This window comes from Muscardinus avellanarius (assembly GCF_963383645.1).
Source record: "Muscardinus avellanarius genome assembly, chromosome: 2".
NCBI classification, from domain to species: Eukaryota; Metazoa; Chordata; class Mammalia; order Rodentia; family Gliridae; genus Muscardinus; species Muscardinus avellanarius.
Window position 1 is genome coordinate 140,205,060 of NC_137787.1, and position 25,437 is coordinate 140,230,496.

A 25,437-nucleotide genomic window follows, 5' to 3' on the forward strand; every position below is an offset into this window, starting at 1 on the left:
CTCCAACCTTTCTCACTGCTACAGAATCCCCTGCCTTCTCTCTCCTTTCTCCCCTTCCCTTCCCTCCTCTCTCCTCCCCTTCTCTTCTTCTCATCTTTCTCTTTTCTCTTGTTCTCCTCTCTCTCTTTCTCTCTCTCTCTCTTTCCCTCCCTCCCTCCCTCTCTCTCTGTCTCATAAATCTACTAGCTTTTGACAAAAACACTGTATTATGCCACATGGGCCAATTCACTATTGAGTCTCACAGATGGCTAATTCTTTCATACTCAAGAGCCTGGGAGGTGGAGCAGCCACTGCTCGGGCCTGGGCAGCGGCCTGAGGTATGGGCGGGAGTTCTCTGCACACAGGCCTTGTCTTGGCTAAAGGAGGGAAAACTAGACCATAGATGTGATGCAGTTTACAGCCTTGCACCCCTTCCCTTTCTTCGCCCCAGAGTATGACAAGCTAGTGCATACTAGGGTGCATTTTTAAGGATTAAATCATGTTAGAACAGGAAGAGAGGCGAGGCCTTCCCTTACTTTGTCAATAAGGAAATCGCAGTCCATGACCTTTTGGCTGGCTAGCTGAGGGGGGAGCCCTGATTCCCTCCTCCCTGGGTCAGTGGGCTCCACTCGTATATTGCTTATACTTGTGGGCAGTGGAGCCAAGGCAGCCTGTTGCTGGACCAGACAGAGTCAAGGGTGCTGCAAAGGGAGGAGATGAGCATGTGTTCAGCGGGCTTGTGCTTATTTACACTGGGTCAGCCCAGACCACTTCTGTTGTGAATATTAGTGCTATTCAACAAACATAATAGGATACCTTTCTGCCTCCTCATTGGGTGGATGGGATCATACAAAAAGTTCTAGGCAATAGGTTACAAGTACAAATAAAGTACATCATTTCTATAGCAGAGCATTTAATTACTGGTGTGGACCCTCTAGAGTATCTCTCTTTTTCCTTCTAGCATGAGATGGTGGCTTCTCCCATAGTTTGGTTTCCTGAGTGATTATCAAAGCCCACCCCACCCCAATAAGATGGGCACCCCAATAAGATGGGCAGACCCAATACAACAAGTGAGTGACGAGGAAGCTACTAGGATTAAGAAGTTATTTTTCACTGCAGCAATACCTACCGTATCCTGGTCGACAGAACCTCTAATATTGTTTCCTAGGCAGTCAGTTGACTATTTGTACCTATCTTTCCATACACTATAGCAACTTTTCCTCCAATGTACTTTATTCCACAAGGGTGGTCTTTTAAATTTGTTGTCATTTTGCCCCCTGCTGATTTCATCATCAGAAGTATAGGAAATGGAACCATCATATTTTAAGCTCCCATCTCCCCTTCCTGTGGCTTCTTCTTAATAACAATTGAGACTAATGAAAGGATCACACTCCAACTTTGCCTTAGAGAGCCATAGGTAAAACAAGAAGTAAGATGTGCATTCAAAAAAGCAAAAATAGCGCCGGGTATGGTGGTACACGCTTATAATCCCCGCGCTTGGGAGGCAGAGACAGGAGGATCGCGCAGGTTCGAAGCCGGCCACTCTGGCTTAAGAGACCCTGTTTCCAAAAATAAAAAAAATTGGGAGTGTAGCCCGGAGGTAGAAGGGCTTCCAGGAACCCCAGTACCACAAAAAAAAGCAAAAATGATTTTATAATACAAATTAATGAATAGGATATTGCTAAAAAGATTAAATTTCTGAAAATTATTTTGAGAAAAAGTAATTGGAAGGTGATACAACTCTTCTTTTATACAGTAAAATTTTATTAGTTTTATAAGTGAATGCTTATTTAAAGCTGTTTTCTCAGTTAATGATGGGCTATGTATCATTTCAAGCTTTGCTATTAAACATGTCAACCATTAGTATTTCATAAACTGAAGCATCTCTTTCTCTTAAAAATTTAATATTCTATAAAAAGAAGTATAGTATATACTCAGTAAATAAGACTTAAAACACAGAAACACAAGGAAAAATTTTCTAGAATTTCCTATAATTCTATCACCCAGAAGTGGCCATTGAACATTTTGTTTCATGACTTTGGAGACTTTCATATATATATATATATATATATATATATATATATATATATATATATATATATATATATATTTCATATATAGAGTTATATATATTTCAAATATATTGCATATTGCACATATATATTTATAAATCATATATATTTTATTATATATTCCATATATATTTATTTTTCCATATATATATATATATATATACACACACACACACACACACACACTGAATTATCCACCCACCTCAAATGCTGTGTGTTGTTTCCCTAACCCTGGTATGATAGTATTGGAGTTGTGGTTCTCTGGGTATACACAAGGTTATGAATGTAGGGCCCCATGAGGGGATTAGAGTTCTTGTAAGAAGAGACACCAAAGAGTGGGTTCTCTCTCCCCTACTTCCCATGTATGTGAGGATGGAGTTGAAGAAGGCCCTCATCAGAGCCCGGTCATACCGCCTTGATCTCAGAATCCCAGCTTCCCCAGTCTCTCCCCTGCAGTGCTGTTCTCACCATTCTTGCAGCAGGACTTAGTCTTATTTGTTATTTTACCTGGAAGACCTAGAAGAGTATCAGGTATATAGTTTAGGTTTGTGGCATATATTTAGCGAACAAAGGAAAAAATCCTTAAACCTTTGTGGTCTGATTGAGACCTTTTTGAAAAACACATTGTCTACTAGTTAGGAAGACACTGATCATATTACTGAATATTATATTTTTCCTGTTATTAAATACTCTACTTTCCAAATCAGTCAGGACTTCTGATTCCTGAGCTTTCTGGAGTTGCCTTGCAAGTGTTGATTTGCTTCTCACTGGTATTTCCTTCAGAGAAACTTGATGTACTGATTTAATAGTTCTGCTGGGTCTTTAAAATCTATTCTTCATTTTTCTAAGGCTTGAATACTCTTTTCTATTGTCTCTTTGTGTGTGTGTGTGTGTGTGTTACTGGGGGTAGAACCCAGGGGCTTTTTACCTCTGGTCTCTACTCCCAGACATATTTTATATTTTATTTGGAAACAGTCTCACTAAGTTGGTGAGAGCCTCACTAAGTAGCTGAGGCTGGCTTTGCATCTGTGCAATCCTCCTGTCTCAGCCTCCCAAGTGCTGGGATTATAAGTGTGCACCACCATGCTCAGCTCTATTGTCTCTTATTTTTTAATTATAATATAATGTTATTCATGTAACCTCATTTTTGTGGCATTTTAGTAGTAACATAAATAACAACATAAATATATAACAACACACATTCTGTTATATGGATTTCAAATGTTATTTCCCATTATATCATTTTCATTTTGTTTCTTCTATGGTGGTCTTTAGTATATAAATGTTTTAAATATATATGTTTTTCTATATAGCCTAATTTATGAATCTTCTCTTTTAGAATTTCTGCCTTTAGAATCCTATTACCATGAAAGGGCTTCCCTTCCTTGGTTCATACAATTATTTGCTCACTTTTTCTAATAATTTTAAAGAGTTACTTCTCTTCATCTTAAAAAAATTTATAGTGTAAGCCAGACATGGTAGCACACGCCAGAAGTCTCAGTACTTGGGAGGCTGAGACAAGAGTATCGTAGGTTCAAGGCCAGCCTCAGCAATTTAGCAAGACCATCAGAAATAGGGAGGTCCTATTTCAAAAATATAGAGCTTGGGGGTGTATATTTGAGGTAGAATGCCCTTGGGTTCAATTCCCAGTACAATAAAAATATTTATTTTGTCAAATTAAGTATGTTTCCATATCCAGAGATGGTTGTGATTAGCTTTTCTCCCTCTGTGTCCAGGAATAAATGAGAAAATGGTTCGGCATGTCCACAGAATAAATTTAGAGTGGATATGGGAATAGAATTTAGTATAAGAATTTGTTTATTTGCTAATTAAATCAAATAGCTCCTTTCTATGAGAATAAAACTATAATGATAAAACTTACTGGTATCTGGGATGGTTGAACATCATATTTATGAAAATATGCTATCTTTCACATAAATTTTCACCTGAAGTTCAAGGGTGCCCTCACGCACATTATCACACTTCCCCAATGTCTGAGGCGTTGGCCAGCAGTAGGCAAAACACTAGACTGATTCACTCAGAGGATCTTTCCAGCCCCAACTTGTTCTTGACTTTGTCATCAGGTTCACAAAAGTCCCATTTTAAACGATCTTACCAAGTTTGGCTGATGCATGAAGAAGGAAAGTGCTATGGGTTGGATGTGATTTGTCCCCCAAAGGTTCATGTGCTGGAAGCTTGATCTCCAGAATGGTGGTGTTGAGGTAATCGGGTCTTTAAAATGGTAAGCCTACCAAACAGTGATTGGGACATATGGGGTGGGGGCTCCTCTCTCATGAAGGAATTAATGCTATTTTGTGGGAGTATATCAAATTATAAAACAGTGAATCTGATTCTTCCCTAGCCTCTTGCTTCCTCTCTTGTCACATGACACCTCTCCATCCTCTCTTCTTCCTTTTGTTTCTATCACATGACACCTTCCAATATGTTATGATATAGCCAGGAGGTCTTCACAAAAAGCCAAACTGATAGGAATATATAATCGTGGGACTTTCAGGCTCCAAACTGATGGGAACACCTAATCTTGGACTTCCAGACTTTTTAAAAAACTATGATCTAAGTAAATATCTTTTTTTATACATGACTGGGTGTCAGGTATTTTGTTACAGTAACACAAAAGAAACTAAATAGAAAAAAAATTCAAAAAGAAACCATGCAGAAAGATATTTAAGGCTAGCACTTTGAATTATGCCTACTGTGCAAAGTGAGAACTGGAAGAATGTAATTTTCTGGTCTACTTGTTCCAGCATGCTCCTCTAGGTTTGTCATCAGCTTTGAGGAAACACAGAGAATTTAAAAGATATTTTAATTCAAATAACTATTCAATTCATTCCTTTCTCCTTATAAAACTGTCTGCTGTATACTCATTCTAATGTGAAACAGTTCTAACTTGCTAACTAAACAGCATATTAATTCCCATTGATATTGAACCACAGTAGCAGATTCATCCAGTTGTCATAACACATGAAAATCGACCAGCACAACACAAATCCAAGATAGGTGCACCTAGACCTAGAATAGAGATTTAAAGAGTTGTTATATGCCTATTCAAGCCAGGACTCAAATAACCATTCCCCCAAAGAGCTGCCAGATCATCCTCTAAAATTACTAACACAGAACTCCATCTTTACATATCTAAAAAGTTACTCTACTAAGAGTTTCTAAATTTTTTTGTAATTTGAAAACTTTAATAAAAATCATTGTATTTAAAGGCCTAACGAGACTTTGCACCAGTGACAAATGAAAATTACTAAAAGGTAAGATTTTGATTCAACACAAGTAAATTTCCACTCCAAAATGTGATCTGTTGTAACAGAATTCATTAAATCACCAAAACGGTAGTTTAAGGCTGGCTAGATCCTGAAAGGTGTTTACACAGACACTTTTCAAGAAAAATGATTATTGAAATGAATTTTAACTGGACCCCCTATATCAGAATGATGAGTGCCTTCCACATTGGAAGTGATGGTTCAGGTTTTTTTCCCCCCATTATTTTGTTATTACCAAGATTCAAAATAAAGAATCACCAGCTGATTGCTGATGTCTCCTGCTTCTCTGGGTTGTTTCCTATTGGAGAGTCCTGAGCACTCTCAGCTGTCTGTTCAATCCTGTTTCCTTCAGTGAGCTGAGCTCTTCAGTAGGAAGTGTTTACGGGAGAAGCATTAACAAAATTCTTTTTATTTCTGCCCTTTAGTTCTTAGCCTGGGAACTTTCACTCATGTTAGCAATGGGTTTTATTCATGTTCACACTGGGGATAATTCCTTGAGTTCTTTTCTAACTGAAATCATATATGGATCTATCAACTAAATCATCAAGTTCCCTTGCTTTTATCTGAGAATATAACAACCCCAATAGCCAAACACATTTACCCCGATCAGAAGCACATCAATGCATATAAATGGGAAAATTATTTCTAATTCACAAGTGGAGAGTGTGTTTGATAGCTGAAGTCTTTTAAATCAAGGAACCTTGGGGGCAGAGCGAGGGAAGAAATAAAACTGAAGAAATAAAAGCAACTCTTGGTGTCAAAGGGAATCGCTGATTCAGAAAACAGACAATTCCTTTGAGAAAACTTTAGGTTTTAAATGTCCTAGGTTGTAAATAGGGTATCTGTTTCATTAGCACCTCATTAATTAGTAGATTTCATTCGTCAGCTAGTACCCTACTCACTCTCCTAGTCACCAGAATGGGAAACCTTTAGTTTTCACTGGATTTTACATTTAATCAGTTGCCAGGACTTAAAGTTTCCGTCTTTGAGCTGCTCCTTCTTCATCTATTTTCTTCTTTAAGGTACTGTGGGCCCTAAATGGCTCCATAGTCCCAAAGCCTTTTTTTGGAGGAAAAAGAGTTGTTCCCATAATATTTTTAGATGAATGCATTTATTAATTACCCCAAATTGACCATCTCTCATAACTGTGAGAAGATGAATGCTGCATTTCATCAGTATCTTTCTACATAAGCTAATTGATACAGTAAATCAGTACTTCTCGAATGTCAGTGTTGATGGAAATCAGATGGAGGTCTTGTAAGACAGAGTTTCTGACTTGGTAATTCTTGGGGGACAGTCCGAGATTCTGTACTGAGAACAAACTCTATGAGATACTGATGATGCTGGTTGGGATCACAACTTTGAGACAAGATTTTAAATCGTCCCACAGCTATCTTGACAATACTATTAGTACCTTAGCATTGGTGGTAATTGCAGCATGGGAGTGTTTTTATTTTTTTCCGTTTTTGTTCTGTTTTCATTTTGCCTGCTCTGTGCGTGTCCTTCTCAATACTCACTCTAATAACAGAAAAACAGAATTGATGCGACTACATTAAAACCAAAAGGGAGACATAGTGTCTGGCGGCCTTGGGCATTTCTGCTAGCATGAGCTGCAGTCTTTCAGGGGTCTTAATTTTTAATAGCTATGCTATCAGATTCTCAGTCTTGGCATTAAGGCTAGGTGTTACAGCTTCCCATAAAGAGTTCTGATTTATGGACTCACTGGTCCTCACCATAAAATGAGGAGAAATCATAAATTCGAAGAGAAAAAAAAGTTCCACAGTCTAGCTAATGATATTTCAAGTCATTTGTTATTTAATAAGTATTTAATAGCATGAAGATCAGAATAACTCCAACTTGCAAAATGCACTTAACATTCTGGAAACATCAGCAGCTGAAGAGTGGGTTACATGATCTAATGAGTGTAGTTGCCTTTCTCCAGACCTGTTCCGTTTCCTTGCTCTCTCTGGCTTTTTTCTGGCTCGGCTCACCTTTTCCACTAGCTTACCACATGATCCATCAACTTTCTGGCATACCCCACTTACCATCTGGGCCTAACATCCCAGCAAAATCCAATAAACTTTCTAGTGTCCAGCATCCCATGAGCTATATCCTCACGTATGGCTAACTTGCTGGGAGTTGATAGTCATAATGAAGATCTCAAGGCTAACAGCACAACTGCTCTCTGAATGCCTACTGTGTGCCAAGTTATGTGATAGTTGCATCAAGAAAATCATCTCACTTAATCTTGAAGCAAAAAAGATCCTAAAATGTTCTTTTACAGAAAGATTTGATCAACTGGGCATGATGGCGTACGCTTGAAAACCCCAGCGTTCGGGAGGCTGAGACAGGAGGATCTCAGTTGGTGGACAGCCTCAACTACTTAGTGATGCCCTTTGCAACTCAGTGAGACCCTGTTTCAAAATAAAGAAGAAAAAATAGGTCCGAGGGTGTCTCTTGGAGGTAGAATGCCTCTGGGTTCCATCTCCAGTATGCAAACATAAATTAGAAAAATAGAAAGTAGTATTTCACATAAATAGTATATCACATAAAAATTTAATATTCTCACCTGGCATAGGAATGTACACCTGTAATTCCAGTGCTTGGGAGGCTGAGTCAGGAGGATTGCAGGTTTATAGTCAGCCACAGCAACCCAGTGAGGCCCTCTGCAGCTTAGTGAGTCCTTGTTTCAAAAAATGTTTTTTTTTTTTTTTTTTTTTGGTGGTACTGAGGGTAAAACCCAGAGGCTTTCTACTTCTGGGCTATTCTCCTAGACCCATTTTATATTTTATTTGGAAACAGGGTCTAAGTTGCTGAGAGCCTCACTAAGTAGCTGAGGCTGGCTTCAAAGTAAAATAGGGTTGGGGTTATAGCTCAGAGGTAGAATGCCCCTGGATTCAATCTATCCCCAGTACTACCCCCCAAAATCGTTAATATTCTGGCTTTCTGGAAATGTTTTTATTTGGTGCACATCATACTGAGATTTTAGACTGATAGGAACATAGATGCACACAACTCTTAGAGTACTTTCATCTGGGGCCCACCCTCTCCCTCCTCATCCCTGTATATGTCTTTGAAACTAGAATTGGTAATTTTATATACATATGTAGATTTTAACTACTATATTCTTTACTTCTCTGTCCCTGCTCCGCTATCCCCCAAAGCCCTCCATCAGTTCATTGGAGTCTGCTCTTCTACCTGATGTTATTCTTGCTTCCCCATTTTATATAGCTGTTACTTGTAAGAGAAAACATACAATTATTTGTTTCTTTGATACTGGTTAATCATGCTTTACAGAATAGTCTCGAGTTCCATCCATTTTCATGCAAATGACATAATTTTGTTCTTTATGGCTGAGTAAAATTCTATTGTGTGTATATACCACAGTTTTGTGATCCATTCATCTGTTGATGGACACCTAAGTTGGTTTCATAACCTGGCTATTGTGAATTGTGCTGTTATAAACATGGATGTGCATGTATCGCTATAATATTATGACTTTAATTACTTTGGAAAGATGCCCAGAAATGGAGTCATATCGTGGATCCATTTCCAATCTCCTGAGAAGCCTCTACACTGATCTCCATAGTAGCTATACTAGTTTACAGTCCCACCACAAGTGTATAAGAGTTTCTATTTCCCCACATCCTCCAGCATTTACTACTGTTTTTATTCTTGATGATTGCCACTTTTTTATGTAGTACTAGGGATTGAACTCAGGGACATTCTACCTCTGAGTTATAACCTCTGCCCTATATTCTATTTTTAACTTTGAAACTGGATCTCACTAAGTTGCAGAGGGCCTTAATATGTTGCTATGCTGAGGCTGGCTGAGAAACTGCTATCCTCCTGTCTCAGCCTCCCAAGTACTGGGATTACAAGCATTGTGCCACCACGTCCCGCTTCATGATTACCATACTAATTGGAGTTAGATGAAATCTCTGTAGTTTTGATTTGCATTTACCTGATTGCTAATTATGTTGAACACCTTTTCATACACTTATTAGTCATTTGCGTTTCTTTTCTTGAGAAGTTTTTATTCAATTGCCCGTTTTTATTGAGTTGTTTTATTAGTATTATGTTTTTAAAACTCTTTGTATATTCTAGATATTAGTTCTTCATCAGAAGGGTAGCTGGCAAAGATATTGTAGGCTCTCTCTTTAGGTTCTTGATGATTTCCTTTGCTGTACAAAAGCTTTTTAATTTAATGTTATCCCATTTATTAATCCTTGTTTTACTTCCCTGAGCTTTCATAGTCTTACTGAGGAAGTTTCTATCAGTACCTATATGTTTCTATCAGTACCAATGCTCTCTTCCAGCAGTTTCAAACTATCTTGTCGGATTTCTAGGTTTTTTCACCTTGAGTTGACTTCTGTGCAGAATGAGTTTGTGGTTAATTCTACTTTTTTTTTTTTTTAACAAATGAATAACCAGTTTTACCAACACCATTTTTTGAAAAGGCTGTGTTTTCTTTAGTGTATGCTTTGGCACCTTTTTTTTTTTAATCAACTAGTATAAATATGAGGGTTTTCCTGAGCTGTCTTTCACAAACATATCAAATTCAATCACTAAACCAAACATAAGAAGGACGGAGAGGGGAGGGAATGGGGTGGGAATCGGGAAGGGCTAAATGAGTGATGTGTTCATACATGTATGCCTCTACTACATTGTACTCCATTAAGATGTATGACTACAATGCACCAGTAAATAAATTAAAAATAAATAAATAAATAAATAAATAAATAAATAAATAAGAGGTTTTTTTTCCCGAGTCTTCTGTTTCATTGGTCTATATCAGTTTTTGTACCAATATCATGCTGTTTTATTACTATTGCTTTGTAGTAAATATAATTTGAAATCAGGTATTGTGATACCTCTGTTATGCTTCTTATTAGTGAGAACTTTTTGACTATTCTTGGCCTTTTTATATGAATTTGTTGACTTATTTCTCCAGATCAGTAAGGAATGACCTATTTTCATAAGGATTGCATTAAATATATAAGTTCCTTCTGGTAGGATGACCATTTTAATTATAATTATTCTGACTAGCTAAGAGCATAGGAGGTTTTTCCAAAATCTAAGATCTTCTTCAATTTATTTCTTTAGTGTTATTTATTTATTTATTTATTTATTTATTTATTTATTTATTTTTGGTGGTACTGGGAGTGGAACCCAGAGGCTTTCTACCTCCGGGCTATACTCCCAGACCGGTTTTATACTTTATTTGGAAACAGGGTCTCACTAAGTTGCTGAGAGCCTCACTAAGTAGCTGAGGCTGGCTTCGAACCTCCTGTCTCAGCCTCCCAAGCACTGGGATTACAAGCATGCGCCACCACGCCCGGATTCCTTAGTGTTTTATAATTTTCACTGTAGATATATTTTACCTTTGTGGTTAAATTTATTCCTAAACTTTCTTTGGTTGTTGTTGACATTATTGTGAATATGTTTGTTTTCTGGATTTATTTTTCAGGAGATTCATGATTGCATTCTTGTTTTGTTCCTGATGAAAATTGTTATAATGCTGGCTTTGGGTTTATTATATATAACCTTTATGATACTGAGATAGGTCCTTTGATCCATAATTTTTTCCGTTTTTTTTCATGAAAGGGTGATGGATTTTGTCAAATGTTTTTTTCCATCTACTGAGAAAATCATGTGATTGTTTTTTCTTAGCCCTATTAATGTTGATTTGCATATAATGAACTAGACTTGCATCCCTGGAATGAAACCAGCTTGGTCATGATGCACTATTTTCTTGATGTAGTTTTGAATGTGAACTGCTAGTATTTTATTAGGAAAATTTGTATCTTTGTTTATAAGTAATATTGGCCTGTAATTTTCTTTTCTTGTAGTATCTTTACTTGATTTGGGGATTAAGGTGATACTGGCTTCATAGAATGAGTTTGGTGGTATTCCTTCTTTTTTATTTCATGGAGTAGTTTGGGGTGCATTGGGCTTAGTTCTTTTATAAAGGCTTTGTAGAATTCATCTGGGAATCTGTCTTGATCTGGACCTTTCTTTGATGGGAGACTCTTTTTTTAACTGCTCTTTCAGTTTCTTTGCTTCCTATGCATATGTTTAGGTTTTCTCTGTCCTCTTGGTTCAGTTTAGGTAGGTTGCAAGTATTAAGGAATGTTTCAAGTTCTTCTAGGTTTTCCAGTTTATTGAAGCATATGGTTTCAAAATACTTTCTAAAAATTTTCTGAATTTCTACATTAACTGTGATGACATCTACTCTTTTATCTCTTATCCTAGAAATTGGGTCTATTCTCTTTCTTTTAGTTAGGCTAATTAAGGGTTTATCGATCTTCTTTACCTTTTTTTTTTTTTTTTTGGTGGTACTGGGGTTCCTGGAAGCCCTTCTACCTCTGGGCTACACTCCCAGACCTATTTTTTATACTTTTTTATTTGGAAACAGGGTCTCCTAAGCCAGCGTGCGTGGCTGGCTTCGAACCTGTGCGATACTCCTGTCTCTGCCTCCCAAGCGCGGGGATTACAAGCGTGCGCCACCACGCCCGGCTTACCTTTTTTTTTTAAAAAATCTTTGTTTTCTTAATCTTTAATATTTTTTCTATTTTATTAATTTCTTCTCTGATTTTGATGATTTCCTGTCTTCTACTGTCTTTGAGTTAGTTTGTTCCTGTTTTTCAAGAGTCTTGAGGTGCATCATTACATTGTTTATTTGAAGTTTTTCTGTTTTTCTTAAGTGGTGTTCAATGTATAAAATTTCCTTTTAATACCGCCTTAGGGTGTTTCATAGATTTTGGTAAATTGTGTCTCTATTTTCATTTTATTCTATGAGTTTTTAAATTTCTCCATTTATTTCTCCTTTGATTCGGTCCTTATTTAATAGTGTATCATTAGATCTCTATGTATTGGTACGATTTCTCTGGATCTTGTTGTTGATGTCTACTTTCAGTCCATTAAGATCTGAAATTATGCAAGTAATTACATCAATTATTTTGAAATTTCTGGCACTTGTTTTATGGCCTAAAATATAGTCATGAAACTTTCATGAGCAGCTGAGAAGAAGGTATATTAATCTATTGTTAAATTAAATATATATACATATGTATGTATATATGTATATGTATATATGTATGTGTGTGTATGTGTGTGTGTGTGTGTGTGTGTGTGTGTGTGTGTGTGTGTATTTCTGAAAGATCAATATAATGGTATGAGGAGTGTGTTGAAGTCTCCCAGGATTATTGTGTTGGGGTTTATCTGGATATTCAAGTCAAGAAGAGTTGTTTTTTTTTAAATTTAGATAAATGCACCAATATTAGGGGCATGGATATTTACTATGGTTATGTCTTCATTTTGGATGATTTCTTTTATCAGGAAGAAATGACCCTCTTTGACCTTTCTGATAAATTTTGGCTTAAAGTCTTCTGTGTCAGATATGAAAGTAGCTTATTCCTGCTTGATTTCAGTCTCTATTTTCATGGAATATCTTTTTCTATCCCTTCACCTTCAGTATTCTCTGCCTTCAGAATCTCTCTGCATATAAGGTGTGTTTCATGCAGACAGCATATTATGAGATTTAATCCAATTTTTCAGTCTATGTCTTTTACTTGAGACCACTGACATAAGTGTTATTATAGAGATTACTTTTATTTCCTGTAATTTTTTTGTTTTCTGTTTGAAACAATATTATTTATCCTTTGCTTAGTTGCTCATTTGATGGTATTTATATCTTCTCTAGTTCTGATGTTTATTTTTTATTTATTATTTGTGGGGTTTTTTTGGTGTTTTCTCAAGTGCTGGCTTGGTCATAATAAAATTTTTAGCTTCTGCTTATCTTGGAATGTTTTTATTTCTCCATTGATTTTGAGAGATAGCTTTGCCGGATATAGCAATCTTCTCTTGGAAGTTTTTATCTCAAAGGGCTTGAAGTGCATTGCTTCATGCTCTCCTGCCTTTCAGAATTTGGGTTGAGAAATCTGGAGTAATTATTATTGTTTTACCACTGAATGCCATCTGGCATTTTGCTTCCAATGCACTTAGGATCCTTTCTCACATTGGTTTCTGTGTTACACATTTTGATTATAATATAGCGTAAAGATGATCTTTGATTTTCTCTGATTGGGGGTTCTTAATGTCTCCTATACATGGATATTCATGTACAGGATACTTTTCTGATATTTTTCCAAAGAGATTTTTAATTCCCTTAATTTGGAATCTCTCTATACCTTCTTCAATGCCACTCACTCTTAAGTTTGAACATTTGATATTATCTCATATTTTTCGAATATTGTGGTTCTGATGTTGTATTGTCTTTTCTGTGTTCTTTTTCTTAATTTTTTTATTGGTGCACTGTATTTATACATTATAATGGGATAAAAAATTGTGTAGACATACATGCACACATTTCCCAGTTAGCCCCTACCCAATCCCCACACCATTCCCTCCCCATCCCTCCTTCCCATGCTTGGCTTAGTGGTTAACACTTAATATTATAGCAATTTATCCAAAATTAACAATAATAATCTCACATAACAGATTCATTTGTCTGATATCAAACTTTTGATCACTTAGAGATAACATTTCAGTATTTCTTTTTGCTTTCTTTCTAACCAGAGAATATTGTTTTTTTTTTTAAGGTAAAACTATCATACATTTTTTTTTCAGAAAAAAATCTATCCTAACATGAAATATGAACTCTAAATACCCAAAAAAATCTCGAAAAAGAACAAAGCTAGAAGATGTACATTTTTTGATTTCAAACTTTATAGAGCTACGATAATTAAAACAGTGTAGTACTGCTATAAAGGCAGATATATAAACCAGTGAAGTAAAATAAAAAGACTAGAAAAAGATTCTTCCTTATATGGTCAAGTTATTTTTGACAAAGTTTCCAAAAACATTTGGTGAAGGAAATAATAATCTTTTCACTAAATATTGTTGAAAAATAATAATTACATGAAAAAGAATAAAATGAGACCCTTACCTAACACCATATACAAATGTTAACTCAAAATAGATAAAAGACTTAAATATAAATCTTAAGACTATAAACTTTTAGAAGAAAACTGGTGTCATAACAGTTCACAACATTGAAATTGGCAGTGATTTCTTGGATATGATTTCAAAGGCACAGGCAACAAAAGAATAAGCAAACTTCCTAAAAAGAAACAAATATTGTACATCCAAAGACCATGTAAACAGAGTTAAAACTTATTGATAGAGTTGGATAAAATATTTCCAAATGTTATATCTGAAGGTATATTAATATTCCAAATAGAGATCCTAAAAATTAGCAACAATAAAAGCAAACAATACAATTTAGAAATACAATTTAGAAATTGGTAAAAGACTGAAATAAATAGTGAATCTCCAAAGATTTTAACCTATAAACACATGAATATATTCTTCTTTTCTTAGTTGTCTGCTGGATGGAAAAATCTTGTTTCTCTGGTTCTGGTGTGTATTACCTATTTCTTCTTTGTAGTTAATCACCTTGAGTATTTTCTCTAGTGCTGGTTTTGAAGACATAAATTTCTTCAGTTTCTGTTTGTCATGGAAGCTTCTTATTTCCCCATCTAATCTGATAAATAGTTTTGCTGGGTAGGAAATTTTTGGCTGGAAGTTGTTTTCTTTCAGAGTTTGGAATATGTTACTCCAAGACCTTCTGGCTTTCATGACTTGTTTTGGGAAGTCTGGAGTGATTCTAATTGGTTTACCTTTTGTTTTTGTTGCCTTTAAGATTCTTTGCTTGGCTTCCACAGTGGTCATTTTGACAATTATGTGGTGTGGGGATCCTTTTCTCTGATCCTGTCTAAAGGGAGTTCTATAAGTTTCCTGAACCTGTGTATCGACCTCATGCTCTGTGTTTGAAAATTTTTCTGCTATTATTTCTTTTAAGAGATTATTGATCCCTTTGGTTTCACCTTCTTTTCCTTCCTCTATTCTGATTATTCTTAGGTTAGCTCTCTTAAAATGGGCCCATATTTCTTCAATGTAAGATTCCTGATGTCTGATTTTTTTTTCTAAGTTAGAAATTATGCATTCATTTTTGAAATGATCATCTTCTAGGAGCGAGATTCTATTCTCCATGTGGTCTAATCAATTGTTTATACTTTGAATTGAGGCCTTTACCTCAATGATTGCTTCCTTTATTTCTTTTAGACTCTCTCTAAATTTTTTCGAAAGTCCTGTATTATTTCTACAATTATATTCCTGATTTGATCTTCTGGAGATCTCTGAATTTCTGTATTATCAGGTTCTGATAATATGAGGTTATGGGTATTCAATGCTCTATTGCTGTTCCTCTTTCCCATGATTTCAGAATTTTGTGCCTTCCTTGGGTCACTACGACTTCCCTTAGGGTGCTCTGTATCTCAAGACTGTTGTAATCTCAGCCACCACTACTCCTTTACTGGGTTGTATCTCAAAGTCGCATATCCAGGAAGTTAATTGAGGCTGCACGAGACCATGGGGGTGCCGGGCTGGGCGTTTTCCCACGGGGAGCTGTGACTAGGGTGTGGTATCTCTGCCACCGCTACTCCTTCACTGGATTGGACTGCAAAATCTCAGACCCAAGGAGGTTATAAAAGCTGCGCAAGTCCCTGGGAGTGCAGTACAGAGATTGCTCCTTTAGGGGCCGCAATTCACTCGCGGTTATTGTGCGTACAGATCTGGAGCTGTGGCAGGGCGCAGTAAACTTGCTGTCACTGCTGACAATATGGCGCCACTGCCACACCCTCGGCCGTGAGATTGGCGTTTTCTTTTCTGGTTTTGAGCTCTGTTCTGAGTCCCTGGAAGGCATGATGAGCTTGGCCACTGGGAGTTTTAGACGTTCATTGCGCTGAGAGAACTGCTGAATTACCCCTGAATGATCCGCAGCTTCTCACTTCAGCTCCTTGTTTACCTTTCCTCTCTGGATTCTGGTGCTGTGAGGAAAGATGGCGCTGCCATGGCTCCGCTGCTGCATTGCGGGCTTGATTTCTGGTCTCTGGTTGTTCTTCTAGTCTTTTTTTTTCTCTGTCCCTTGTGTTTACATTTTTTTATTTCTCTGCTGATGGTGTTTTCTGGCTATGAAAAGCACTGATTTTGTGGCAACAGAGATCAAGTTTTAGCACTCATAAACGCTGCTTCTCTTGGTCGCCATCTTTTTGGAAGTCCTTTTCTGTGTTCTTGACTGATTATTCAGTTTTCATTGTACTATCTTCTAAGGCTGACATTCTGTTTTCTGTGGGGTCTAGTCTGTTCATGATAGTTCAGTTGATTTGTTTATTGCTTCTTTTAGCTCATTCAGGATTTCTATACTTTATTGCCATGGTCTTTCATATCTTGAATATTCCTTCTGATTTCATTTCTTATTTATTTATTTGTTTATTTATTTATTGTGGTACTGGGGATGAAACCCAGAGTCATTTCTCCTCTGAGCTACACCCACAGCCCTATTTTTTATTTTTTATTCTTTATTTTGAAACATGGTCTCACTAAGTTGCAAAGGACCTAAGTAGCTGAGGCTGTCCTTGAACTGCTATCCTCCTGTCTCAGCTTCCCAAATGCTGAGATTACAAGCATGTGCCACCATGCTCAGCTTATTTTTTTCTTCAGATTATTTGGAAAATCAAAATTCTGAACTTTCCATCTAGCATCTTCTGCACCTTCATATCAGTGACTATTATTGTTAGAGGTTGTGAAAATTTGCTGTAATCTTGGTGAACTTTTTCCATATTGTTAGGCTTTTTCCTTTTGCAGCTCCATTTTGGTAGTCCCCATTTCTCTTTTTGCTAGTGTATTCTATGCAGTAGTTATCATTTTATAGTGAATCCTGAGGTGGGGTAGGAATCAGCCTCTGAGCATCTATTTCATATAATCAGGTAATTTAATTCAGCTTTCACTACCTCTTTAAGTGGGTATAAAGCCTGGCACTTCTGAGACTTGTCAGTGTCTTCTTTGCCTGGTTACTCTGAGCTGCGATGTTATCTATTTAAGATGATAATCCATTCTCAATTTGACTGTTTTGTTGAACTTGAGAGTGCTGTCTAGAACGCTACCTTTTTCAGACTTCCTTTCAATTTGTGGGGAGTTGAGCCTCCTATCCCAGTGCTCCCTGTCAGTATCCTGGGAGTGTATGGGTGGGATTTGGCGAATTATCTTCTGGCCCATTTGGTGTTTGGAGCAATTGGCAGAGAAGTACATATTTCTCAGAGTCCTAACTTTGGAGTTTAAAGTTCTCACTTCAAGTTTGGACATTTATTTCTAGGTGGATACTCTATTATTTTGTAAAATGAAAAGGAGGCAGAAAGTAGGGGAACAGTGAATGTCCAAAATGCAGAAAAATCACATGGGGAAAACAAAAATGACTAAGATGATATCAACAATGAAACAAATATTTGAGAGGAAGAAGAGGAAAAGGTAAAAAAAAAGAGGAAAGAAAAATTAAAAACCCAGATAGAAAAAGACTACAAACTAAACCATATGAAACACATCCACATGAAGGAAAAGCAAAATTAAAAAGTGATATAACATTGAACAAAAAAAAATCTAACAAAATAAAAGTGAATTAAAATTAAAATTAATAAAAGGGGAAATTACTCAAAGAAAAGAGTAAAAGAAACAAAGAAAAATAAACACAAAGAGTAATGGCCGAACTATAACCACAACCATGCTATAGAAACAACAATAAAAACAAAGTAACATACAAACAAAAAAACCAGAAAAGATACTATTATAACAACAATGACAATTTTTTTTTCCTTTAAAATGGGTACTTGGTCTTGTTAGTAGTCAAATTTCAAGGAAGGAGTCTCTTCTGCTGTTTGTTAGCTTCTGTTGCTTCTGCTTGTGTTTCTTTTGCCCTTTACCAAGCTGGATCCAGGATGGTCAAGTTGAGATCATTTGAATCTTTTCTTCTTACTTCCTTTTGTTTCAGTTTAAGATTTGTGGAATCTACCATTCCAAGGGGAGCTTTACTGATGGTTTATTGGGTGGGGGAGGGAAAAATAACCTGTAAGGAAACAGTGACCTCAGTCTCACAGCCAAATGGAATTGAACTCTGCCAATAATGTGTAGAAGCCTGCAAATGTATTATCACTTAGAGTCCCCAGAAGGGAATGCAGCTCAGAAAGCACCTTGACTTCAGCTTCATGAGACTTGAAATTGAGACACCAGTGGGGCCCACTGGACTTGTGACCTCTGGAGCTATGAGATAATAGTTTTGCTGTCTTGAAGTTGTTGAATTGTGTTAATTTATTTCAGCATCATTGAAAACTAACACACTATCTGTTCTCCAGAGTCCAGGGGTCATAGATTAGCTCTTTGATGGTTCTCTGAAGTTCCTCTCTCATTTGTTTAAAATGAGGGAAGGACACAGATGAGAAAAAAGGAAACATTTCAGTAGCTTTTAAGCTCTTTCTGATGAAATCTTTTATTTTGGAAGGGTTCTAGAGATTGAACCAAAGAGTATTCTATCTCTGAGCTACGTCTCCCATCCTTTCTATTTGTTTATTTTGAAACAGTATTTTGCTTAGTTGCTGAGGGTCTCACTAAGTTGCTGAGGCTGGCCTCAAATCTATGATCCTCCTGTCTCGGTCTTCCAAGTACTGGTATTACAGGTGCATACCACCATGCCCAGCCTCTCTGATGAAATTTTTACCTTTTTAATCAATTCACAAGTCTCCTTTTTGATCTCTGAGAGATGTGAAGGGCTTAGGGTTACTCAACCATTTTTGGTCACCCTTTAGTAAACAACATCTTTGTAGAATACATGTGTGTTTAACGACATTTTTACTCAACTCTCTGGCCTCCTATAATACTGAGACAATAGGGAAAATCTTACCATAATATCCTGTTATGTATACATATCAGAAAATTTCCTTTCCACTTTAGGTCTGAAAAATCTAGGTAACAGGAGAAGGAACTGAAGTCCCAGGAAAAGAATTTACCACCAAGATAGGAATAAAGATCAGAAAAACGTGGTTATTCAAGACTCAAGTTAATGTGGATGGAACCACACTTCCAGTCCTGGATATCAGGCATGGTGGGACCCAAGGCAGTGTGAGGGGACAGGATTTGGGGATCTGTGGCTCTACATTCAGGCCAGCTCACAGGTAAGAAGCAGGATTATTTTATCTTCCTACAGTGGTCCCTACAAGAATGATGTGATCCAGAGCTGGAGAGAGGGCTGCAGGTGACCCCTTCATCTCTGAGCTTTATAATTTCACAGAGGATACAGGGATGAAGCAGGAGGGTGAAGGAGCAGCAACCTTGAGGTCTAACAACAGCAAGGGTGAGGAAGGACCAGCACAGCCCTGTTGCCCAGTATTGGGGCCTCATGCTGGGCAGAGTTGGGCCACTCACACATCTGCTAAATGATGTTAGTTGAGGAGGGAGATAGAATGGAGATAACGCACTTCTGCCCTTAAAGAGCCCTCATGGGGTCATGATTCATAGCTTCTAATGCGTTCATCCACTTCCTCTGTTTGGTTGATCAGTACTTAATAGTTAAGGGCCTACAATGTGAAGGCCTAGGCCTTTACTCTGAAAACTAAAATGTTCATGATGCTGTTGCTATTCAGGAATTGTAAGATCATGGAGCGAACCCTCTTCCTACTAAGAGCTCACTTATTCCATGGAGTGAGGGGCAGCTACAAGGTTATTTCTAGAATTCTGCTTTCCTTCCATGTTTCATTTTAGAAAGGAAAAATAGATATAAAAAGATTCATATAATGCAGAAAAATACTAGATACAGAAAAGTCTTCCTGGATTTTTTTTAGCTGAAACACCTTGAAATTAGGACTATTTTATGCTCATGTAATGTTTCTCATTTAATTATCTTTAATAGGCCACCAAGAAATGCATCTGATCCCACAGCTTCAGCATCTAATGCCATTCCTAACATACAATATGGTCTTCAATAAATGTTTGTTGAATCATTAAATATGGAAAAATGCAAGTGGAGCATTTGAAATATCATACTACATATCTTTCTGCTTTGACTTCTAGCTAATGAATAAAGAAGGTCACTGCAAGCGCATGAGGGCCACCAGGAGCTTCATATTTCAACAGTCCATGCCAAATTCTTAATGCCAGATGGGATGTTAAACTGTGTCTTACTTCCACATTGTTGGCCTCTGTTGCCTCCGTAGTATTCTCCGATTGCTTAGTCTCTGTGGATCTCTGATTCCTTATTACCTCCAATCGGAACGGCCCACAAATCATCCTGCTTCCTTTATCTTCTCTCACCTCAAAGCAATCCTGTCATCTTGCTTCAGTTAGAGCTGCTTCCATTAAGAAGATCACAGCAAATTGTCTCCCTACCTGCCCCTGTTTGCTATTTGAGAACATTATCCTCTGGGAACGTGGGTGTTACTCTTTTCAGAATGTATTTCGTCTGAGTTTTTCCTGTCTCCCAGCTTTCTCCTAAACTGATTACCTTTGCCATAGAGTAGATTTGAATTCAGGGAGATAGAGGTTCTGAATGTCTTCCTTTGACCAGATGGAAATCATTACATCAGAATGCTGATGACTGCAAAATCTTGGCCATATTGTTTTCACAATTAGGAAATGGCAAACACGAACTTCTTCAGTGCAAAGCCAGCATGTGAGTTCGGCTTCCATTTGCTGCTATAAATTTTGTTCTTGTTGCTGCCAGTAAACACCAACTGTTCAAGTGAAATAGTAAATCCAAATGTGTCTGTTGGATGAGAGTAAAAAAAATTATATGCTGCATAAATGCTGATGTGAAAGGATTTTCAACACAGTGAATGGGGGTAGGGAAAGGAACCCGGAGAAAAAGTGGAGTTGAACAACAGCTCTCACTAACAATTTCTTAGTCAAAAGCGCTCAAAAGACTCATGATGGGATGTTGACTCAACAGACTGCCTAAACGTCAAATAACAATACATGCAGAATTGGAATATTGGCCTTGGAATGGCAGTTCAGGGTGTCCATAGGGCTTACCAGAGAAAACATACACAGGTTGTACAAATCAAGGAAAAGAAAAATCCCAAAGCCCACTCAAAGCTGGTGGAGGTACAAGGCCAGAAGTTATTTGCCTATGATCATTCTGACCGCTGAAAATCAAAGTCAGTGGCTGGTACCATCTGTAACAAGAATACTTAGTGGCCTTCTTCTTACAGATTTACTTTAAGGCCTATCACCATATGTTTGTACTCAGTTCTTTCTACAGTTTAATTTAATATAAAACAAAGTATGATTCAAGGAGATAGTTGCATAATTGGTTCTCTGAATTTCACTTTGGATTACCTGCATTTATAATGGATTTTTCTCCTTTCCCCCATCATTTTAGTTATGCAGAAGATAATATATGAACCCTGGAACTAGATGCCCTGAGTCCTAAGCCTTGATTCAATCCATGGACCCTTGAGCCTCCTGTGGGTAATAATGTCAATCTCATTGGGTAGTTGTGAGGATTAATTCAGATAATACATGTTAAATGCCTGGCACAAGTTTTACACATAAAAAGTCCTGAATAATAACATGAGTTCCCATCTCAGATTAGAGTTTGCAAACAAACAATTGAAAAACAGAACATTCAAGTTAATTCTTTAGTGTGTGAGGCTTTAGGCCAAGAACCAAGCAGCAAAGAGTTTCCAAACCAGAATATTTCAGCCTCTGAGAATGGCTAGGGCTTATCTTTCTGGCTAAAATAAGAGTTTAATGTAAAGCAGTCTTTTCCTTTTTTCTTCATTTTCTTATGGAAGGGAAAGCATTCTCAGAATAATGGTTAAAATCTGTACTTTGCAGATCTGAAGATGTGGGCAAATTTCATGCTAAAGTTAAGATCTACTGAAAGTGTTAGATGGATATATGAGGACCAGACACTGCTGTCAAAAATAAAACAGATGTTGGTGTCTTGAACACTTCCATGTGAAGCCAGAGTTCAGTGTGTGACTTGTTATTGCTATTGAGTTAATTGATGCATCTGAGTTAATTGGTCAAATTATCTTCCTTAAATGTTCATGTTTCAGTGTTAGGCTGATGGTCAATGATTTTGTGGGGATGGTAAATATATGAATTCAGAGAAAGGTAACTGTTCATTTCCAGATCCCAGATTTATAGTAATTCTTAAATCTATAACAAAGTGTTGGGTTCTCCCTATGATTATTTCTGAACATGTGTGAATTATCAGAGTCTGTGAGCATTTATTTCCATAGAAAATAATACCAGCAGAGAAATGGCTAAGCCAAGTTGAGCCTTGCTGGGTGGGTTTGAGGAAACAGATCAATACAGGGAAGAACAAACCAAAGAGAGAGGAAGTATAAAATAGTAATAAACAGCCTTAGAAACATTGTCCCTGGGAAGAAACATCCCAATATCATCACACATTAACTGGCCAGGAGAGACACATGAGTTCTATGTAGATACAATAAGCAGGGCCAAAAGACTCACTTTGAACTCCTAGTCCAGCCTGAACTAAAATTGTAGTGAGGGAAATGATGGTTTTGATCTGAAGAAGCTCAGGGTGGAAAGAGAGTTAGAAAAGCCAGCATCCCATCCATCAGCTGCCTGGACTTCCTTATGCTGTCCTGGAAGAGAAATCACCCAGCTGACACTTCAACATCACAGATGAACAACTCATCCCTCCCCATCCTATCTCATAACAATATTATAGGAAAATATTTCCATATTTTGTATCAAGGCTTGTTTCTCTGTGATTTCCATGTATTGGTTCTGTTTATATCATTCAGGGTTCATACCTAGGCTGAATTTCATTTCTAGCAGTGGTGACCACTCTTACAAAGATGAAAGCAAAGGTTACAAGTTAGTCCACAAGAAGTTTTAAGTAATTGTAAATTTGCTGGTGACATTTAAAAATTGGAAAATTATCCATATATTCATATTTTTAACTCTCTTGAACCTTTGGATATTCTGGAAGCAATGGGCCCATATTTGTAAATGGTAATAATTTTCTGAGTTGAGTAGCAGCTGCCACTTTTAGATAAGGAATGAGCTGGCTGGTTTGTCACAGACCTCACTACTCTGTATTACCTCTCACTGAGCCTACTTTCTCCTTTTGATATATGACTTGCCTCTGAGACATTGGCATTGGAAGTTACTCTTGTGTTTCCTCTAAGTCTTCTTCATTCTTCTTTCCCTTTTTAAGTTGACTCTCAGGCATGCCTGAAGCCTGGGCCCCCACAGTGACAATTCCCATGGGAAACTGACATTGGATTCATTCACTCTCAGAAACAATCCTCAGTATTATACTGGGTGAAAATGGGCTAGGTACCTTCGAGTCATTTCAGATAGGAGGAAGGTAGAGTGTGGAGGAAGGAGGTTAGGAAAAGTAGGTAGGAATAGCAAAATATACCTTCTCATGCCTGACAAAAGCCTAATTCCAGACTCTTGCTGTTATTTTCCCTGGTGAATATTTGTGAGGACCCCAGCACCTGTAATCCTGACATCGATAAGCAAGAAACTGGGCTTCTGGTTTATTTTGTTGTCTCCATAATTTTCAATTTCTCTGCTATTGAAAAATTCTATCCTAAGACAAGCATGTTGACATCTCTTTGCAAATTGTATCATTCTTCATATTCTGGAAAGGTGAAGAGAGCCTGATTTTGAATACCAGAACTTTGCCGGGTGTGGTGGCGCACGCTTGTTATCCCTGCGCTTGGGAAGCTGAGACAGGAGGATTGTGCAGGTTCGAAGCCAGCCTCAGCTGCTTAGTGAGGCTCTCAGTAACTTAGTGAGACCCTGTTTCCAAAAAAAAATTTTTTTTAAATGGGTCTGGGAGTATAGCCCGGAGGTAGAAAGCCTCTGGGTTCCACCCCCAGTACCACCAAAAAAAAAAAAAAAAAAAAAATCCCAGAACCTCCACTAAGCAGCAGAGTGATCTGGAGAAGACTACATAACATCTCTGAGTCTTAGTTTCTCCATTTGTAACATGAGGATAAAAATAAGTAAGTCCTACCTTATAGGAGTATTGTGCAAAAAATGAGATCATGCACATAAAGTGCTTAGAACAGCTCCTGATTTATATTAGTCACTGAATGTTAAACTACTAATTGTCATTAATCTCTCATTTCTGCACATTGCCACAGACCACCCCCATGGCACCTCAGCCTTCCTCATGTTCATGTACGCTGGATCAACTTCCAGCCACCAGTACTTGTGAGTCTTGCCTGAAAGCTCTCTCAGATGCCCATTGTTTTCTGTTCCTATATATCCAGGACAAACTAGAAATGCTAGGGAATTAATAGCCTCCTCCCTCAAGAGTAATCAATTTCTACCATTAACATATGGGAGTTTAAGGGTCAGCCTCCTTTCCCCTTGGAAAAGCTAACTCTCAGCAGCATGCACCCCATGGTTTACCAGAGTTCTCCTCAGTGAATTTAGCTTCGATTGCCTATTATTGGCTTAACTTGTTGGACAATACACATTTTATTGACTATCTTGCTGTCCCTGTCTCCTTTCCTCACTCTTTCACCAATGTTTTCTGAGGTCAGTTGCACAATTAACTACTTACACTCACTTAGCTTCTGCTTCTAGAGGAACGCAGGCCAAGACATTGTTATCCACGGTGATGCTAGGAAGCCAATCTTTAGGATGAAGTTTGGAGCCATATCCCTTGTTTCTCAATTAACAGTAAGCAAGATGGGTATGGTAGCACATGCTTGTAATACCAGTACCTGGGAAGCTGAGACAGGAGAATTGCAGGCTCGAATCCAGCCTCAGCAACTTAGGAAAACCCCATTTCAAAGTAAAAAATAAAGAGGACTAGGGGTGTAGCTCAGAGGTAGAATGCCCCTTGGGTGAATACGCAGTATCAGAGAAAAATAAAAAGCAAAGAGCAAATATCATTGTTGGTGGCACGTGGCATGGTAGCAATCCTGAACATAGGCTAGCACGATAGATTTGGATGAGATATAGATGGAAGCTAAGAACTCTGTATGTGGCACTTATGATGGATTTGCCTAGACTATTGGTGGGTTGGTTATACAGCATCATTAACACTTGAAAGATATTTAAACATTCATAGAGTTTCTGATTTATGTTTTTGGAATCTCACATAATATTTCCTGGATGAATGAAATTAACCCCCAGAACAGAGCTATGACAATCAGTACATGGCTGTGGTATTCACTGATCCTTCTCTACCTTATCACCCAAAAGGGGTT